Genomic DNA, 18867 nt, shown 5'->3' with positions numbered 1-18867 from the left:
AGAGAGAGAGAGAGAGAGAGAGAGAGAGAGAGAGAGAGAGAGAGAGAGAAAATCTTCACGCAAAATGGCCCTGCCTCGAAATATATGCTTATTAATGGGTGTTCAATAAATCAATGGAATATAATTAAACTCAAACAATGCGATTTCTTCTCTCACTTGCCGAAGTCTGACACCAAACATTGCTCTCTGCGGGGCCTAAGGTGACCCTAATTCCCATGGTCCAAAAGACAACTCCGTCGTCTTTCATTGGAGGGTGTCATCGATCCAATAGTTAGTCATGCATAACATGAGTGTGTTGGGAAGCCCACAAGGCAATCAAATAGTGCACCGCTGAAATGTTGACGTTGATCTCATTTGATATATTTGAAGTGTGACAAAGCCATTTTTGCTCTGCTGGATTTTAAAGACTATAGAAGAGCGGATGACACAAGTGCTCACACAGCTGAGCTAGCTGGGAGAGGAAGCAGGCATTTTTCGCCACACATTTTCTCCTCGTTGCAGTTTCCGTCGCTGAGACTCAGCAGCCTTTCCCCTTTACTCCAAAATGTGTGCCATCCAGCTGTTGTCATCCTTCTCCCTCTGAAAGCTGGCCCTGATCGTGCCAGCAGAGAGAATCCAATTGGACAGAGTGGGAGGTGAAGCTGCGGTTGGTAATCACCTGCTGGCTGAAGGCACAGATGGCACAAACACCAGCAAGATGTTCGTGCAGCAGCAATCCAAGGAGTCTTTCTGACAGGCCTACAGACAAACACACACAGAAACCTGAGAAACCCACAGCGAGCTGAGGAATTACTGCATGCAGATTTGATGCAGAAACCTGGCCGCCTGGCAGCCGGCGAGCTAACTGAAATGCAAAGAGTTAAAGCATTGATCTCTTGTTTTCACAGGCAAGGTCTTGGTGTCACTGCTCAATGATCGGGGAAAGTGAAAAAGTGGGCAGGTAGTAATGATTTAAAATGGTAGATGCTTTCCATGACAAAAGCAGCCTGATAAAGGCTCCTGTTATCAGCGAGTTTGACCAGCCACGGAGAGAATTGAGAAGCGAGGTCAACTTGGAGATAACAGCTTATGTGCAGACTGATTATCTCTTCCCCCTCAAGGATTTTTGATACATTTCGTTGCTCCTGTGATTTATTTGGTAGACCAAAGACTTGCTTTCTGTTTCAGGCCACAGAACTACAATTCAAGGAGAACACGGTTAGTGTACACCTGTTAAGATTTACTCTTGAGCCGCCATGACTTTAAATCTTCTGACACCCTGGAGACAGTCAATTTAAGTTTCCACTGGGATTAACAGAAGATATATGCTGATACATTTAACTACAGCAGTTTGAGCGGATGTGCAACTGTCACCGAAATCAGGTACAAAGCCTGTTAGCTTTTCTGTCTGAGCTCTAGATGAAGGAAGCTGGACGAAGTCATTTAGTTTATTGATGTTGCTAGCAAAGATTTTTATGGTAGTCAAGGCTCCCCAACACATCAAACATATCACAGTAAAAATGCCCCGGAGACATCCGTCTTCCTGAAGACTCCCCAGCAGATGAGCTCCTTCTGCTGTGTGTTACTGCTCTGTGCCTTGGTTTGTCCTTCACAAGAGACAGGTAACACTGCCAAGACCCAGTAATTAGTGCAGATGGAGACTGTAATACTCTCTTCCCCTCCCTGCAGAAATGCCAAGGGAGGCAATCTATAAATTCCTGCATATTAATGCAATTTAAAACCACTCCAGACACCTTGCTGGAGGCAGGTGATAAAAAGGTGAAAGGCAGACTACCTGGCACATAGCTGCTGATATGTCGGTGACATCAGTCCTGTCTCAGCAACTTCCACACACACACACACACACACACACACACACACACACACACACACACACCAAAATAACTTGATAATCTATCTCCTTTCTCAGAAAATGCTCTCTGAATCTTGACCTTAGGCCTCACAACTGGGTCTCTATCAATAATTAAATGGTAATCTAAAAACCCATTTTAGTTGGGTCATCTTTCTGCGCCATTGTCCCTGCTTCTCTTCTTCCTCCATCTATTTTTTCCTCTTTCTGTAAGATCTAGTTAGAGATTCCATTAGCATGAGAAAGCAGGCTGGTAATTGTCTTCACCCTACTGAGTGATCCCTGGATGGAGGATTAGTCAGAGAGAAAGCCCTATTTCAACTCAGAGCACAGATGCTGCCCACAGCCACCCACTCCAGATTAGATTAGACTGCAGAGGGATGAAACCAACCGCTAACTTCAAGCAACATTAAACAGAAAGCGTGGACAGGAGGTTAAAACCAATAAACTTTTGTTCACCTTTCCCCACCAGCTGTGACCTCCTTGTTTTCTGTCTCTCTTCTTTTTTCAGAAATTTTCATTTTAATCTACTAATATGCTTTTCTGTTGAAAATAGGGATTGGGGGAAGGCAGCTTATAATTTTTTTCCTCTCTCTCTGATATACACAGTATTTAGAGCTGAATCTCCCTAAATCATCCCCCTGGGCCACCCTGTCCGTCGCTAATCTGCCCGCCCACTCATAGGGAGGTGTCACATTTCTGGCACTCCTCCATGGGATAAGCATTTCAAACACCAGAGCTTCTCCTCTTGACCTTTTCACGGAGATGATCGATTAAGCCCATTGGATTTATTCCATAAACAGGCAACCATTACATCAAAAAGGCAAGGAATTTACCTCAGAGGCAGAACTTAAAATCCATATAAGCTTCATGAGGGTTCCAATTTTTATTGGCTTTTCAGTCCACTTCTTGCAGCACATTAATAAGCGCCAAGCCTTTTCAGAGGCTGTTTTGGTATCTGAATCACTGCAGTTCTCTACCTGTAATTATTGAAGCAAGTCACAAAGACTACAGAGTGAAATTCAACTGCTATCTGCACTCCATAAAACTCGTGATGCAGAAAAACTGTTTAGCTCGCTCCCCTGCCAGAGCAGGATAAAGGAGAGCACAAAATGACTAAAAAGTTTAAAAAGGAAAGCGGTGCAAATATGGTTGCTTTGTTAAAAACAGCACATACACTGTGGAAAGTCTTCACTCTGTTTCCACCTGTCCAGGAAGCTCTGTGGGGTAAACCAAGGAGTACCGAGGCCAGTAAAAGGTCTGCTGCTCGTTTGCTGCGTGAGCCATTAAGTTACAACACTGCAAGCTTCCTGTTTTCATGCTTGAACACCTTCTACAAGCTTTCAGCAAGGACTAAGACTAAACAATCTCGAGTAAAACACCAGGGAAGAGAAACCTAAGAACACTAAGAGTATTTCAACAACAGAACGCTTTAAACCAAAACAAATCACACGTCATATCGAATCCCATTTGTGAAAGTTAAAACAGGAAATCTAAAACCAGTTTCATTTCACCAGAAAAAGGGAGCACTCCCTCTGAGGAGCACAGCTAGACTACTCCTCTTTGTCATCACAGTGGCCAGTGAGCTCTGTTTCAGCTCTGAGGGACTCCTGCTCTATGGTAATCATATCCTATTTGAATAATGAGGCAATACCACCACTCCTGCCACCCATTCCCCCTGCATCCTTGACTGGACTCTTTGATAGACATTAATTCTAGCTCCATCTATAAAGCTCCTCTCATGCATTTTTAATAGAATCTATTACTTTAGGATTAAATTATAAAAGACTGTCCTCCTTAAATTTTTAATAGTTTGCATAATTGGTATCAGGGCCTGAATGCGAACCATAAAAACCCAGTTTGTACAGGACTGCGCTGCGGAACGAGCCACACAGCGTTGTTGCACAAAAAAATGACACACATGACACAACACTATCGCAGACAAGCACACAGCGGCACACGCTTGTGCACGCACACGCGAGCAAAGCCATTATAGCTTCGGGTACATTGCCATGGAGAATAAGGTGGTGTGAGCTCAGCACTGTGAATGAAGGGGACAGTAAGGTCAGAGACCATGAGAGATGCCTTTGGCTGCTGAGCTCCTGCAGGAGCCTGAGGCAGGAGGAGTCACCTGATGGAAACAGGAGACACAAACCAGGTGTCCAAAGACACTTGCTGCCATTGATGTCAACCACAGCCACAACTCTCACTGGGGCAAACAGCAAAAACTACTTAGCAGGTTTACAGCCTCCCTTTGTCCCCACAGTCACTGATAACTGTGTTCAGTCAGCTTAAATGGAAATATATTTCCCTTCTCTGGTCCCGGTTCCAGGCAGATCAGCCATGAGTTAAATGTCATCTGCACACTCTCACTCTCTGCATCTCCAGCTCAGCTCTTTCCAATAACAGACAGAGCATACAGGAGAGCAAATGTGTCTGAGGCATCTCCTCTAAACTAGAGCCCCCTTAGAAATCTACGCACGTCACCATCCCCCAAATTAGCACCGCAGGGACACCCCCCTCACCACCCCCGCCTGCTGGCGGCAGCTCTTTGGCATATCTGTACGGGGAAAATATTTCACACTGTATGAATTATTAAGTGCGGGGCCAGTGCTAAGCAGTGTGGAGATAGACCAGTTATTCACAGCTCTATTGGGACGGATGCGTCGGAAACCCGGGCCGCACGCCTATCAGATCGTTTGTCACAAGCGATAGACAATTTACAATGAGAGAGTTTTTCAATTTATTCATTCTGCTGTCACTGCAGTTTTCTACCTCCCCTCATTCCACTCAACAACCCCCTCCTCCTTTAACTGTGTTTCGTCTGGTGGGGGGCTCCACGCCTGAACCATCCGCCTGCCTCTCCGTCTGATACTGTTGCTCACTTTGCCTTTTCCCAGCCTGAGGAGAAAGGTGGAGGTGAAACACATGTGCAAAAGACATGAGGAGAGAGGAACCTGCTACTTTAATTATCCTGACTGAGGTAAAGGTATGTTGGGGAAATCCTGTGACAGCTGAGGGGTCAGGCCCCAGTGGTGAAGTTGTGGCTGACTGTGATAAAGGAAAAAGAAGCAGGAAACAAGACAGACCAGGGTGCTTGGCTGTGCCTCTTTAGGATTAAGCTTCTGGCAAGAGACTAACAAGGAGGACCACCCCATTAGATAGAAATGAAAAGAAGAACTGAATTAAACAGCAGCTGACTTATTTACACTATCAAAGGCAAGTTAAGGCACGGAAGATAGAAAACAGCTTATAAAAGTCTAGACATGATCAAAATGTACAACTATTTGGATCAGTATTGTAATAAAAGAATGCATTTCCAAAGCCAAAATCATCCCAAACACCAGTTATTATTTTAGTTGATGGGAATTGTATTCAGGAGAAAGAAAGGGATCCTAGAGGGCAGGCTCCTGCTTATTTTCACTTAAGAAGAATTGCCAAATAACAACTCCCACGCAGACAGATAGAGGACCTCAGCACAAATGTCTGACAGATTGCAATTTCAACAAATAATTACTGAAGGTGAACCAGCAGTCAAAACAGCTACAGATTTGTTTTTTGTTCACAAATACTCGTTAAAGAACACGAACCACAGAACAGACCAGCCTCAACAGCCTTAGCAGCGCTTACACAAATTCACGAGAAAAACAAATTAAGCTGAATATACAAGAGAAATAGAAAATGACATCAGCAGCTTTGTTGGTCTAAATGCTCGGTGAGAGCAGTTTGACCTGTAAAGCAGCCCAGAGTGTTTCTCTATCTGTGACATCCTTTGAAAGCCTGACGCAGACGGGTTGCACTGAATAGGCCTTGATGTGAAAGGCAGAGATGTTAGATAAATGTCCTCACAGCCAAGGCCTCTGCCCTCGTCCTGATGATGCATTCTTATACTCAAATACCCACTCCCCCGTTACACACACACACACACACACACACACACAGTGCCAACAATCCCACTGAGGGCAGCATTTGTTTGGGGACAAGTTGACCCTGTTGCCTAGGGGCCTGTGAACAGGCACAATGAAGGCCTCTCATCCTGCACACACCCAGCCGGCTGTGTTGGGCTGATGACGGGTGGAGAGGCGGGGTGTGAGGGGCATCACAACGGCCTGCTACTGCAGCTTTAAAACCCTTTTCAGGAAGCCCCCTGAGATAGCTCCTTTCACACCCTGCACAGACGGAGCAAAATCCCCGCTTGTAACCCAGAGTCACGCAGTCAACAGATGGAGCAGCTATTGAGTGAAGGATCGCGCCGGCAGAGGCGGCTCCTCATCCATCCCCGCTGGAAACAATGGGGCAGCAGGTCAAGAGTGCCGTCTCCAGGAGGAGGGGTCAGGGAGGAGGGGCATGCTTCGACATAGCCAAGCTATGGGAGTGCTTTGAAACTGGAGAAACTGAGAGAATCTTTTTTGGATGACAGGCGGAGGGGAGGAGGCTCGTGGCTTCGTGTGAGGTGCTCAGGATGGTTGCCGGGGATCAAGCTCAGGTGGAGGGGGCTTGTGTGTAAATCTGGGACAGCAGTGTTTGTGTTTAACCTGCAAACAAGAACAAAAAGACATACCTGCATGCACACATTTGCATGTTCAGAGGAAACAGACTCGCGGTTTAACGCACATTTCAAAGACCAACTGTTACAGGCAAGCACTCGTCTTTGTGTACGAAAAGGTGCACGTATAGCACAGACAACTTCATTGTTGATTAAAAAGCTCTGCAGCAAGGCTATATACAGAGAGAGTAGAGGAAACCTTTACCACTGCAAAACACTTGCAGTGCCCTGAGGACATTTTTCCTTACAATACTGAAGTGGATACCCTTAAAACTGGTGTCAAATGTTACACAACCAGGCCACAATTCTTTCTAGTTATAAAAGCACATAAATAAAAAATAAATGCTTCACTTAACAGATTCCTTATTGTTCAGGGAATTGCCAGATACAAATAATGGTGTTATAATGTTCTGAAGTCGCGATTAATGGATTGATTTGCTGTGTTTTCAAAGTGCAGGAGCAACTGTGAGACACAGAGGAGGAACAACTGTGAAAAGGTGCATGCTCAAACACTCACGCGTGTGTGCATGCAGGGGTGCGTGATCACATAGATGATCACAAAGCAGTCGTAATTCCCTGTAGGGGAAAGTATATCAATTTCCATTGACCAGCAGTATTGCTATCATGTGGCTCTGACCTGGGAGTCAATTAGTCATCTAGGTTGCCCTGCCTCACTGGGTTTCCATGGCCAGAGAGAAAGACATGAGGAAGGTATACAATGATCCTATAACTTCAGTCTCTTTATATGGCATAAACATCCCAAGTACTCTGATGCAAAATACTGCCGCCACATGTTCCTCGTTCCTTATAGTAGAAAGGTTTGGTTTATGGGGCTATTTTGCATGACACTCATTACAAAGCATTGCAGCAATTCTCCATTAACAAGTACTTGACAAGAAAGTACAGAGGCTCAAAAAAGACTTCCTACCACTTGGGAAATGTTCACAAATCACACCTAATTAAACACAAACGCCTGGTCCTTGAAATCAGAGTGCAGAAAGCCTATTCACGATAGAGACGAGATAGGTTTTTCTGGATTGTAGCAAACATATTTGTGGAAGGACACTGTTTTATTTTGTTCATGCTTGTGTCACCCTCAAACAATTTGTCAGCTAAGTACAGAGGGACAAAGGGTTGAGCTGCTATTCTTCCTTCCCTAGGTCACATCACAATACATCAATGGTTTGCCATTTCAGGATATGCCGCAGTTATGCAGTTTGAGCCCAGAATTGAAAAAAATACAGCCTATTCCGACCATGCTGAAAGGGATCAATAAGAGCATAGAAAAGGAAAATGGCCATAAACACAGAGGCTTTTATTCTGAGTGCCATGATGCAGATGAAAGCACAGAATGCACCTGGAGAGCAAAGTTGAGAAAGGCAGAGGACAAGAGAGCCCACAGAGTTATCAGGTGGGCCCAGAGAGCCCAGGCTATATTCAGACCTCAGCACCATCTATCTACAGAGCACCTATTAGGTTTCTAATATTGTTGGTTTTAAGGAGGGTCTGCTTTCCTGCCACAATGAGACGGATTCAGCCCCAGTCGCCCCCTTTTTCCTTTCAGTGTGGTCTCACGAGGTGCTCTCGGTTTTCTGCAAACAATACTGCTGGGCTGCGGCCCTTATTTAAAAGATTAATAGGATGCTGTCTTGGCAGAGAAGCAATCACTGAGGTTTCTGTGACAGCAGAAAAAGTGTGAAAACAAGGCAAAGAGGAGAGACCATTGTCACGGTTACCAACTGGCTGCCGCAACTCAATTGAGATAGCAGTGGCTTTCAAGCCCAGCTGTCAATCACAGCAGCAAGTATCAATGGGGCAAATTTGAATGATAAAACGATAAGTCATGAGCAGGCGATTTCCCTGTCATCAGGACAGGGGCGTTTTGAGTGTAACTCACTATGGGTGGAGAGATTTCACTGCAACCATATGGAATTTGGTTTTGCCTCGAGTTGCAGGCTTCGCCCCTCAATCATGACAGAATGTGTAATCACCAAATGTCTTCCTCTCAATCCCTGTTACAATTCGCAGCACAGTGCTGTCACTAGAGATGGGGGAACAAAATGGAAAGCTGACTAAAAGACAAGCTTTAAGTGACACTTAATTTGAGATACCCAGACATTCTCTCAGCTCCAGTAAACAGGATCCATCAAACTTCGCCCAGAGCCTGTATGAGTCTGCAGCTGTCTGTGGGGAGAGGCACAGTATGCCTGAGAGGGCCTCCGTTACCAAGAGGATTGATGAAAAAATCAAGTCCTTTAAAAGTTCCTAAAAACAACAAAAAGAGGCACGATGACACTTTTAAAGAGCATATTTTCATCTCATCCATGTCTACAGCAGCACTCCTTTAAAGACAAGCTCGCCAAGAGCATGACAGAAGCTAATGACGGCCTCAGAGAAGACGAGACAGAGAGGGTAAAAAAAAAACACAAGTGAGCTGCTGAAGAAGTAAGAGAAAAACACAGAGCAGCTGCTTTCTCCCTTCTTCCCTTTGCTCATCCTAGGAGAGAGTCCCATGCGATCTCCCTGATCCTAGTTTGTGGCTGACAGAGGGGACCGCAGCTCTGTTCATCTCCCCACTCACATGGCTCTGTGCCCCCCCACAGTCACTCCGCTGCCAGGAGGAAAAGATAGAGGGGAGGGGGAGCGGGGGGCTACATCAAGGAGAGACTCTCCCAGTGGGTTCTCGTCAGTTCCAGGCCATTGCACCTTGCTCGCTGGGAGTTTGTTTACACACACACACACACACACACACACACACACACATGCAGAGGCAGATGATTATTAATGAATACAATAATGTGGTGTGGATTTTTTTTTCCTGTACAGTCACAGGTTTTGTTTTTAAGAACTCTTGTGATAATATGATTTGCTTCAGTAACAGATCACTGTAAGATGGTGACAAAAAATAACAATTTGATGCCTCACAGAACTTATTTAAGTGGCACAGGAGCAGATAACGTTCACTCAAAACCCAGTGATACGGTTGATGTGGTCAGTGGTAATGTGCAGCCAAAAGGCCTGACACACTTTTATGGTCTTTGGGGACGAGCAGAGAACGGCAGGCTGCCCTTGCGCGTTCAGTCTCTACAGATGTTGCCTTAGAGAGCGGCTGACTGGCTGGCTGCGGTGACAGCTGGACAGCTGTTCCTATAGACGCAGCCACAGAAGCATGCCACGGAGATGGGGGTGGGGGATAGTGCTGTATGTTTAGTTTATCTGTATCAAGTTCCCAGGACGTGCATAGCTGTCAGTTTTAGCAATGGTGCATGGAACCAAGGAAAGATGGCACCGAACAGGAGAGAAAGCACAGATGGGTAACTATCAGACACGGCTGACATTATTTGAAGAAGCTCCAATACCTAACAAAAAAATAAATAGTAATTTGTCTAATGCAACACCAACTGTCTACACTGGCATAAGTCAAAACATTTAATTTGATCCACGAGGTCTGTTTGAGCAGCCATGACTGTTTTTATCATCATAAACAAGTAAAAGTTTAATATGGACTTCAGAGGGAATTTCAAATTAATTTTTTACTTCTTCATAAAAGATGGTAGAAAAAAATCTATTTTCAAAAGCAGAGAAGATAATTGGCTAAGCATTAAAACGAGTCTGGACTTTGTGCCAACATTAGTGGCTGCTGGTGATGAAAGGCAGTTTAAAATTGGGGTCATGTTCAGATATTATACCTTCATTCTGCCACTTAAAAACACAGTTTTTAACACAGGAGGCAGTTTCACAGAGACTATAGATTATGAGTGCAGATTATAGCCAGCCTCTAGATTACCATCCTGACTGAGGAGTTTGATTTGAAAAAAGCAGCTGAAATGTTGAAAAACACTCAGCAGTATTAAATGTTGTCACCTGCTGAATAAACACACTGCAAATCATGAGTTAAACAGCTTGGATTGACGCCAGTCACTTCTGCCAAAACTCTCATTTTTCCTAAGCAGGCCCTGCTATTCATTATGCCACAAAAGGTCAGCAATTTGTTCAACTCAATAAAAATGTTAATAAAACTAAGAGCTTACAAGAAGAAGCACTCATAGCCTCTGGTCTGCCATCAAAAAAAAAACGTGAATGTGCATGTGCTTGTGCCGCTGCATCTATTTGAATGCAACGCAGTCAATGCAGCATTACGTGGGTCAAAGGTTGAACAGCAGCAGCTATCCAGCTGGAAATATAGCTTTGGCCAAGTCATAATCCCGGTCAAACTCCAACTGCACAACACAAAGCAGATATAAACACATGCTGACAAAACACACACACACACACACACCAAAATCTCCAATTCCAGCTCGCACCCGCAACCCACTCTGCTAAATAAAGGAAAAGACCCATTAGGTAGATTTCAAAGGCTGGCAGTGGCCTTATAATTATATATAAAATCTTTTAGAGGAAAAAAGTGATTACTCTGGATGCAAGTCTGGAAGTGGGAGGGGGTAGGTTATTGCTAAGCAACCAGTCATTATCCTCCAGAGTGGAGCGAAGTGACCGGCCATCCGTCTAACTCTGGTGGCTTGCCTGACTCCTGTGCAAACCCTCCACCCTCCCTCCCTCCTTTTCCTCCGCCACTCTCTCTCTCTCCCTTTCCCTCTCTCTCTCTCCCTGCCGTCTCCCCGTCCGAATACAAACAGAGATAAAGAACGCTGCAATCGCTCTTGACACACAAATAGGTTAACACAATAAAGCCGGCTTTGCCTGGCTCACTCGAGGGAGGAAAGCAATTCCAGCAGCAGGCAGGAGGTAATAAAACAGGGCTTGGAGTGTGTGTGTGTGTGTGTGTGTGTTTGAGTGTGTGTCCATACATGTCCTCATGTCAATGTTCCTATGTTTTTGTATGTGAGTAGAGGCAGGCACACAGAAGCTCTTTGGCCTCAGGGCCTAATATCCCACAGATTTTCAACCCTTTCTTGACACAAATAATAACACGGGAGAAAATGACGGAAATTCCAGGGTACTCCTCCTTTTAGATTAAGGAAATTGTGGCTTTGTATTATCAATATAGCTGACCTGCCCCATACATATACATAACACATGAACATTTCCCTATGGGCCACATGCCGACTCTCGTGTAAATGGTCTCCGGCTTGGTTAAAATTCAACAACTAAATTGAATGAGCTTTATCTGTGCAAGCCTCGGCTTACTCTCCCTGACGCGGCTGCCAGGCCTGGCAATAAATGATAAAAATCTCCAGAGTTTTATTAAATCGTGTTGCATTCACACTGAACTCAGGAAAATGGTGAGGTGGCTTCTGCAATTACAATCCAGACCAGACAACATTGTTTTCTCCAGTCAGTGGAAATTTCATTACCTTACAGGAACTGCCTTAGAAATTGGGTAATAGCCTCTTTTTGTCACAGACACAAACCATCTGTGGGAGGTGTGACACCCCATAAGTGTTATCCATTTGCAACAATATGCATCTAGCCGGTAACAGTCCGGATGCTGGTCAGCATAACGTGCACAATAATATGGAGGAACTGAATGGAGAAAATAGCGGTCAACAGCTAATTCCTGGATTGGCAGTGCTTTAATCAAACACATTGAACCTTAATACATCTATGCAACTGTACATACCTCTCCTCAGGCTATTATAGACAGATGACGTAGCTCTCAAATGTCCCCGTCTCTTGAATGTCAATAAATAGAGAGAGGGGAAGCATGTTTCACTATGGAAAGAGAACTTTGAAGAAGCCCCAATTAAAGCTCCTAGAAATGTTTCACATGCTTAGGTCATACAAGATAGCCATTTGTAAGTGTCAGTCAATTACACTGCTATTTAACTGCTATTCCTTCGACCAGGAGAGATGTAAAGTAGTGACCATTGTCAACAGGGAATAAATTACCAAAGCATGAAGAGAAAACACCTTATCTGTCTGATGTGTTTCCTGCTTCTGCAGAAAGCTACAAAGCCTGAGGGAGAGCAGTCGACCAGAATGCAGCGAGATGGAGATTAGGATGATGTGCAGTTCCTTGTTCCATTAAAGTTTGATCTTCCTCAATAGCCGAGGAGAATCAGATATCTAACATTCAAGATTAAAGTACACCAGCAGAGAGGGAGAGATTAATCAGAGGCCTGCATGAGATAAAAACAGCATTGCTCCTGGCATGGAAAACAGTGGCAATAAAGAGTTCAGCTGATAATGTGAAACATGGCGAGGCACAATAGCAAATCAAACAGCATGTACGGGCCTCCAAAACAAATCAAAGCGTAGACTAGACAGCTATACAGTGGCTGAAGAAGTACAGCCGGGGTTGATCTGATCTTAACCAAGCCCTTCATTTTATTACTGGTTAAGGTTGAAGAGGGCACACTGAGGATTTTCCCATGTTGCTCACTGTCGCCAGGCTCTCATTCCCTCTCCTCCTCCTCTCCCTGAGATCAATGGCGCTGGGGTGATTTCACAGCAGCCTGCACTGTCACCCAGAACAAATCAATGTGACCATGAGGAAGGCAAGAGCGGCATTGTTTTTAAGGAGAGCAAATTCGCTGTTGGAGAGCTTGTCAGATTTGCTCTATTCTCTTTCTTCCCCCAAGAACACTTTGGAAGGAGCATGCCTCCCCTCACTTTTCTGGCTGGGTTATGGAGCAAACTATAAACTCCACACTCTCTATACTAGCATACTCATTAACCACATATAAAACGCACAGTTCCTGTTGACTATAGCTCACATGCCCAAGAGCATTTTCAAACAAAAAAATGGACTAACCGCAGTAACCTCTCCAAATTAAAGGCTGTCCATTAACCTCGGGGGCCTGGTGAGACGTGACTTCCATTCAGAGTCACAGGGGTTGTTATGGGAAGAGAGGGAGGAGGCTGGAGGATCATCGCTGTCTGTCATGCGCTAAGTGGCTGCAGATAACCCCCAATGAAGAGCTGCCAACGTCTACCATCTCAGCAGATCGGATCACATGTGAAGAGCATGGCCAGGCACTACAGCCAAAACAATGTGAAATCATCGGTGGAGTAAAGAGCAGAGAACCACACAGCGTCTCCCTTACATGCACCACTCATCAGAAGCACTGCAGGGGGTGCATGTATGCAATCACATGCCTGTAGTCTATTTTTGTGTAGCTACTCAGCATCAAACAGAACCAGGCTTGACTTGAAATGCATAAGCTCCTGTTTATGAAAACAAGATGCCTACACTGTATTTAAAGATGTAACAGTAACTGACACATCTAAGTCAGATTTTATATTAATTTGTGTGATATGATTTTTATATTACACTGTATATGTGGATTTTCATGTGGACACCATCCAACTAAACAGGTATTTGTTCAATTAGATGTAAAATGCCATGATATATATTCCTCACTGGGACATGGTCAATAACATGGAGACAACTGGTTTACAGATGTATCATATATAGCGGATATGAAAACTGAGAACCGGACCCTTGCTGGTAGTGACCCTGAACTGTTTAAAAGAGTCTGTGTTTGATAATCTGACCCAGACATCGAGGAAACAGACTGGCAATAAAATGAGATCGGCTCGTCTGACTTTAGTCAGTACAACTAATAAGACTGAGGGTCAATCAAACAGCAGTAAAAGACATAATGTGTAGTTCGATGTATTATAGGAGCTAACTATATAACAAGCATAAGAAACTTGTAGTGCTACCCGCAAACACTGACTGCAAATACTCAAACAGAACCATCCCTGCCGTGTCAAGTCCCATCAATACCATCCTCTGCGCTGAAACTGAACGTCGCTTTCACATCATTTCACATTCATTCATTCTGACTGGCTGATTGTTTCTCCACAATCACTTTTGTGTAACGCTTTTGTTTTATGTTGCTTTTTTCATGCTCTGTCGCCACATCCTGAGCACTGATGTGCAAGACAAACCTTGCTGCCAGGACAATGGAGTTTATATTAAATCGCGTAATATTGTGAAGTACAAGAAAGGGCACGTCTCTTTTGTTTGCCTGAACATGAAAAGTGTTAAAACAAGGACTGTTATAGACTTTTCCTGGAATGAAACACTTTGATCAGGTATCTAATGAGCCGCTGTTGACACAGCTTTGAGAGAAAACATTCATGTTCCTTAAAGTGTCTGATGATATTTCCAAGTAAGAGGCTTCATGCTTTTGTAGGATATCAGCTAATCGGTTGTCTTTTCTTTTCTTTGTCAGGAGAACACAATGTTTTCATGATTACTTACATCTATAGTATATTTTATTTCTATAAATGGAGTTTGTGGACAGTCAATCTGTTGTCAATTGTGTGAATAAAAAGAAGCACTTGAATTAATAGTCCACACAAGAATGGACATGCTTAGCTTAGACACTTCAGGGGTGGGTAGATCTTAAGTAAAACCCACCCTCCCTCTCTCCCTCTCTCTCTCTCTCCCTCTCTCCCTCTCTCTCTCTCTCCCTCACCCTCACCCTCTCTCTCACACATCTGTATCTACTATTTTAGTCATCTTAAGTGCCAAAATGAGTTTTGCTGCCTCTGGGTAGGTGTTGAGACAATCAAACCATGCAGGGATTAAAAAAGATTAATACACAGTGCAGGAAATTAAACTTCAGCGACTTTAACGATATTCATGAGTGGAGCTCACTTATTCACTTCAGGCAGGCACTTTAATAAGCAAAGAATACAGTAAGGAACCCAAAAGCTATCAATCACCCAAACTGATATGCAATTTGAGTTGCAAATTGATAAAATAAAATCTTACTTTACTTACTTTTATTATTTCAATGCCAAAACATGTTCTCCACCTTTCAATTGTTGCCAGCACAAATGAGTATAATAGATCAGATTTTACTATTTTCGCATAATAGACAAAAGTTTACAACCTACAAAGCAAAAAAAATAAAAATCAAGATTATTTGCAGACCTTTGCCTTTGTGAGACAGTTGAAGGTAGAGAGCAACAGGAAATATGGTGAAAAGCCAGAGGAAGATGAAATGTGAGTCAAGTCTTGCAGCAGGACACTTGAAGGTCCAATGTTACAGAGAAAAAAAAGATCTAACAGCAAGCCAGAAAATAAAGAGGCAAAACAAGAAGCTACAAACTCCAAAAGGTAATTCAGTGACCTAGATTTTAATGCTTTTCTGCCATTTCGTTCTCCCCTGCCTTGTCCAACCATCAAGTTGAGTTAAGGCAAGCATTATGCTGGGAACACTATTTGTTTAGGTGAGGAGCAGCCGCAGAGCTAATATGAGCACAATTTGCTCAGCAGGTCACAGGCGCAGAGTGGAGGAAGTAAATGAGGCAGTTCTGCCCCCTCGGGTGCAGCCCCTGCCTCATACATCACTGGATGTTTTATTCAATACAGCCAGGAAGGCTCTATGGCAGGTGCCCTGACTGTGGGGGCGCCTGCCCTGCTGTAGGGGCCCATATTACATTCAGCGAGCTGCCTGTCTGGGCTGCTGGAGAGAGAATGACTGGAGCCAGTGAGGAAGATACATTTTGAGGATGCTTGTAGTCTAATGATAAAACACACTGTGTGCAGCTTTTTCACTGCACAGTCAGCATAATGCGCAGGCTCATTTATGTGCAGTGTGAGCGATGAAGCTAAATATTGCAAAGCAACCTCAGCAACCCATCAGGCTCAAAGTTCACGGGAGTCGAAGCAGCCTAAACTTTTATCAGCCAACACTTATATTCAAATAAAACGTGGATTTCAGTTAGAAAGATAATCAGACTTTTTCCATTTGCATTCAAGGCCTGGGCTGCAGAGGGCAAATTTGCTGAAGAATTCACAGGACAATGACAAATTGCCTCCAGACCTCAATGCAGCACAGAGCATCATCCATGTCGCCGAACACAAAGTGAAAAGTTTTACAGTGTTACGCACGCATCTCCATGAATTTTACGAGTTCCTGGATAAACGTCTGTCACAATATGTAGGCACATTATAAAAAGAGATTGTATATCATTTACACTCCCCGGTGAAAAAATAACTCCTTGCAGCAGACACTATAGTCACCCTCCCCAAACACACTGACGCACGGGGGCGTACAGATGAAAAAATTGCACCTTTTGCTCTAAGCCGCAACTCCTATAGTGGCACATATTCCTGCCTGTGGTGCCTGCGGTGCAATACCCTCGACAATACACTTAATTGCTACCCATACTTGAAAAGACCAATATTACACATCAAAGCAGTTCCTAAAGCCATCCGGGAGCGGCTCTCTAACAAGTCGATTTTTACAACACTTCCTTTATTGTGGGTCAGGCATGGAAACAAAGGGTTTAAATCTGAGACATCGTTATGTGAGCAGCATCCTGGGAAAAGACAGCATTTACAAACATTCGTTGTTTTTCAGATGTTCCTCTTTTTACCATCCCAAAAGGATTCAGCGATGTTTTGACTGTAACTACGTTAATGGTGACAAAGAACGACCCACACCATTCTTAATCTGCCAGACTTGGAGAAAAAAAGAATACTTACCATAAATTGCTCCGTAGTGCAGACTAGAACTGCAGATTGTAGCATTCACTGATCAATCTGCCTCATACTTCTGTGGTCCAAATTAGAAAGGATTCATTCTGTTCTCCAAAATCCAGCAGCCGCTTTGTTGATGTCAAATGTTGATTTGGCTCTAAGTTTATCCTCCTCTTACGATGGTGTGTAAATATACCGGTAACCCTGCGAATTAGATTCCACACTCTAGCCTCTAGCATGCAAAGTTAATAAGCTTTGCCTTTTTTTTCTCGACTCGGCTGCCAATATTTGTCGAGGGCAAAAGCGCAGGTCGGAAATTTCAGGAGCTTCCTCGGAAGGATTGCGCACCAAGTGCGCTTCGGGTTTTCAACGTTTAGCCTCCGGAACAAAGTATAAAGGTCGTGGTTGCTCTTCTTCTCGCTTGTAGATATCTCCAAATAACAGAACTGATAGCCTAATCGAGAGACTGGATGGTTGAACTGCTACGCAGTATTCCAAAATCCACCGCTGTTACGCATGGGTTTGAAGTGGTCCGCCCGCTCACTATAAACGACCATAGGTGAAATGTATTCTGCAAATGTTAGTAATATTATCTAGGCAATATTGTGTGATGGTACCCTGAAAGAAATCAAGGCTGGGCCAAAGCAGCTGCCTGAAATATCCTAAACTGATGCGATGTAAAATCCCGGTGATCAGGCTCTGCTCCGTCCGTCACTTTCTCTGTGGTGTCGGCAGCCTCTTTAAGATGTCTTGCCTCCCGATTCACGCTCAGATTTCCAGCTGAGGCGGTGGAGTAACCTCGATAGTAATGATCCGAGATGCTCTCTTTGGTGTATTAACCAAATAAGAAATGGTTACGTCTGATTATAGAGCTAGCTGCTTCAGGCAGCTCCGGGATGCGGTCCTGCCCCTGCGCCGAGCTGCCGAGACTGACAATAACCCGGAACGCTGCAGACTGTCAGGCTGCACAGACCGCCCACCGACCAATCACTGTACTGAGGGAATAGAAACATTCCCACGGGTTGGCCAATCATGGGTAATTGAGGACTGTTACCATAGAGATGCTCGGCGTCCAAGCGTCTGAAACCACGTTGTTTATTCGCAGAAAAAGAAAAAAAACGTCTGATATAAATTGCCGTGGCAGCGTACAGATTGAGATCTTTAATCACTCTTTTATCCGTATCAGCAGCATACTTAAGGGTTAAAGGCACCATTCCTTAATGTGTAAACCTGGGCTCAAACCTGCAGGCGTCTGCTCTGGAGACGTGCCCTTGAGCAAGACACCGAATCTACAGGGAGAAATAAAGTATTATTATGCAACAATTAAATGTGATTAGCGTGCAAAAACAATCTACTGTTTATAAATTGGTGACTGTAAAATGCTATTTGACTTTAACTAACTCACTCCTACAGAACACATATTCCATACAGATGAGAAACCTTGCAATAATTAGTTAATATGTCAAGAGTGCAAAGGTTTGGCTGCTGTGTGATCAACCAGACTCAACTTCAGAGACACCGAGATTATTGTCCTTTATGAGCTCAGATTTGATCTATATGTAGGATGCATCACAAGCATTGCATTTCAACTCTTACATGAATGCATAGGGCCACGCTCACATACACAGTGTCTGTCTCTTAAATCCACTGACTACCTCAAAATGTTAAATTACCTCAATATATTTCAGCAAGACCATCTTTTGAAAAAATATGACATATATGTGACTGCCGACTTAACTTTGCTATAGTCCTTCACTGTCACCCCCAGCTTATATGAGTCACAGGAAACCTTGCAAAACACCTATTTTTGCAAAATGTCATTACAACAGTAGGGAAGCGGGGGGTTTACTTTGACAGAGGCCCTTAGTATTCTTCTTCTCTTTCTTGCTAACTGTGTCCTGTGCACACAGACCCTGGGACACACAAAGGCAGTACAAGCAATCACACATCATGGACTCTCATAATAAGCTGACGCTGGGAAGTGGGTGATGCAGCACTCAGCTTATGCCAGTGCTGATAAGAGCCTGAAAGTATTACCTCGGTCTGGCAGCCCGCTCCAAGAAATCC

The 18867-nt window shown here is 44.1% G+C and overlaps 1 protein-coding gene across 1 annotated transcript in view; it reads right to left on the bottom strand.

The window, feature by feature from the left end:
- fam222a (family with sequence similarity 222 member A) overlaps positions 1 to 17719 on the bottom strand; it is a 49975-nt gene extending 32256 nt beyond the window's left edge. Inside the window, exon 1 of the mRNA XM_038703973.1 lies at positions 16807 to 17719. The gene's annotated coding sequence lies outside the window, so the exon portion shown is untranslated. The remainder of the gene's footprint in view (positions 1 to 16806) is intronic.
- Between the last annotated feature and the right edge of the window lie 1148 nt (positions 17720 to 18867).

This window comes from Micropterus salmoides, unplaced genomic scaffold (genome assembly GCF_014851395.1).
Source record: "Micropterus salmoides isolate LMB-PRFRI ecotype aquatic unplaced genomic scaffold, ASM1485139v1 Ms_hic_scaffold_7, whole genome shotgun sequence".
NCBI lineage: Eukaryota > Metazoa > Chordata > Actinopteri > Centrarchiformes > Centrarchidae > Micropterus > Micropterus salmoides.
This window is presented reverse-complemented; position numbering and strand designations above follow the sequence as displayed.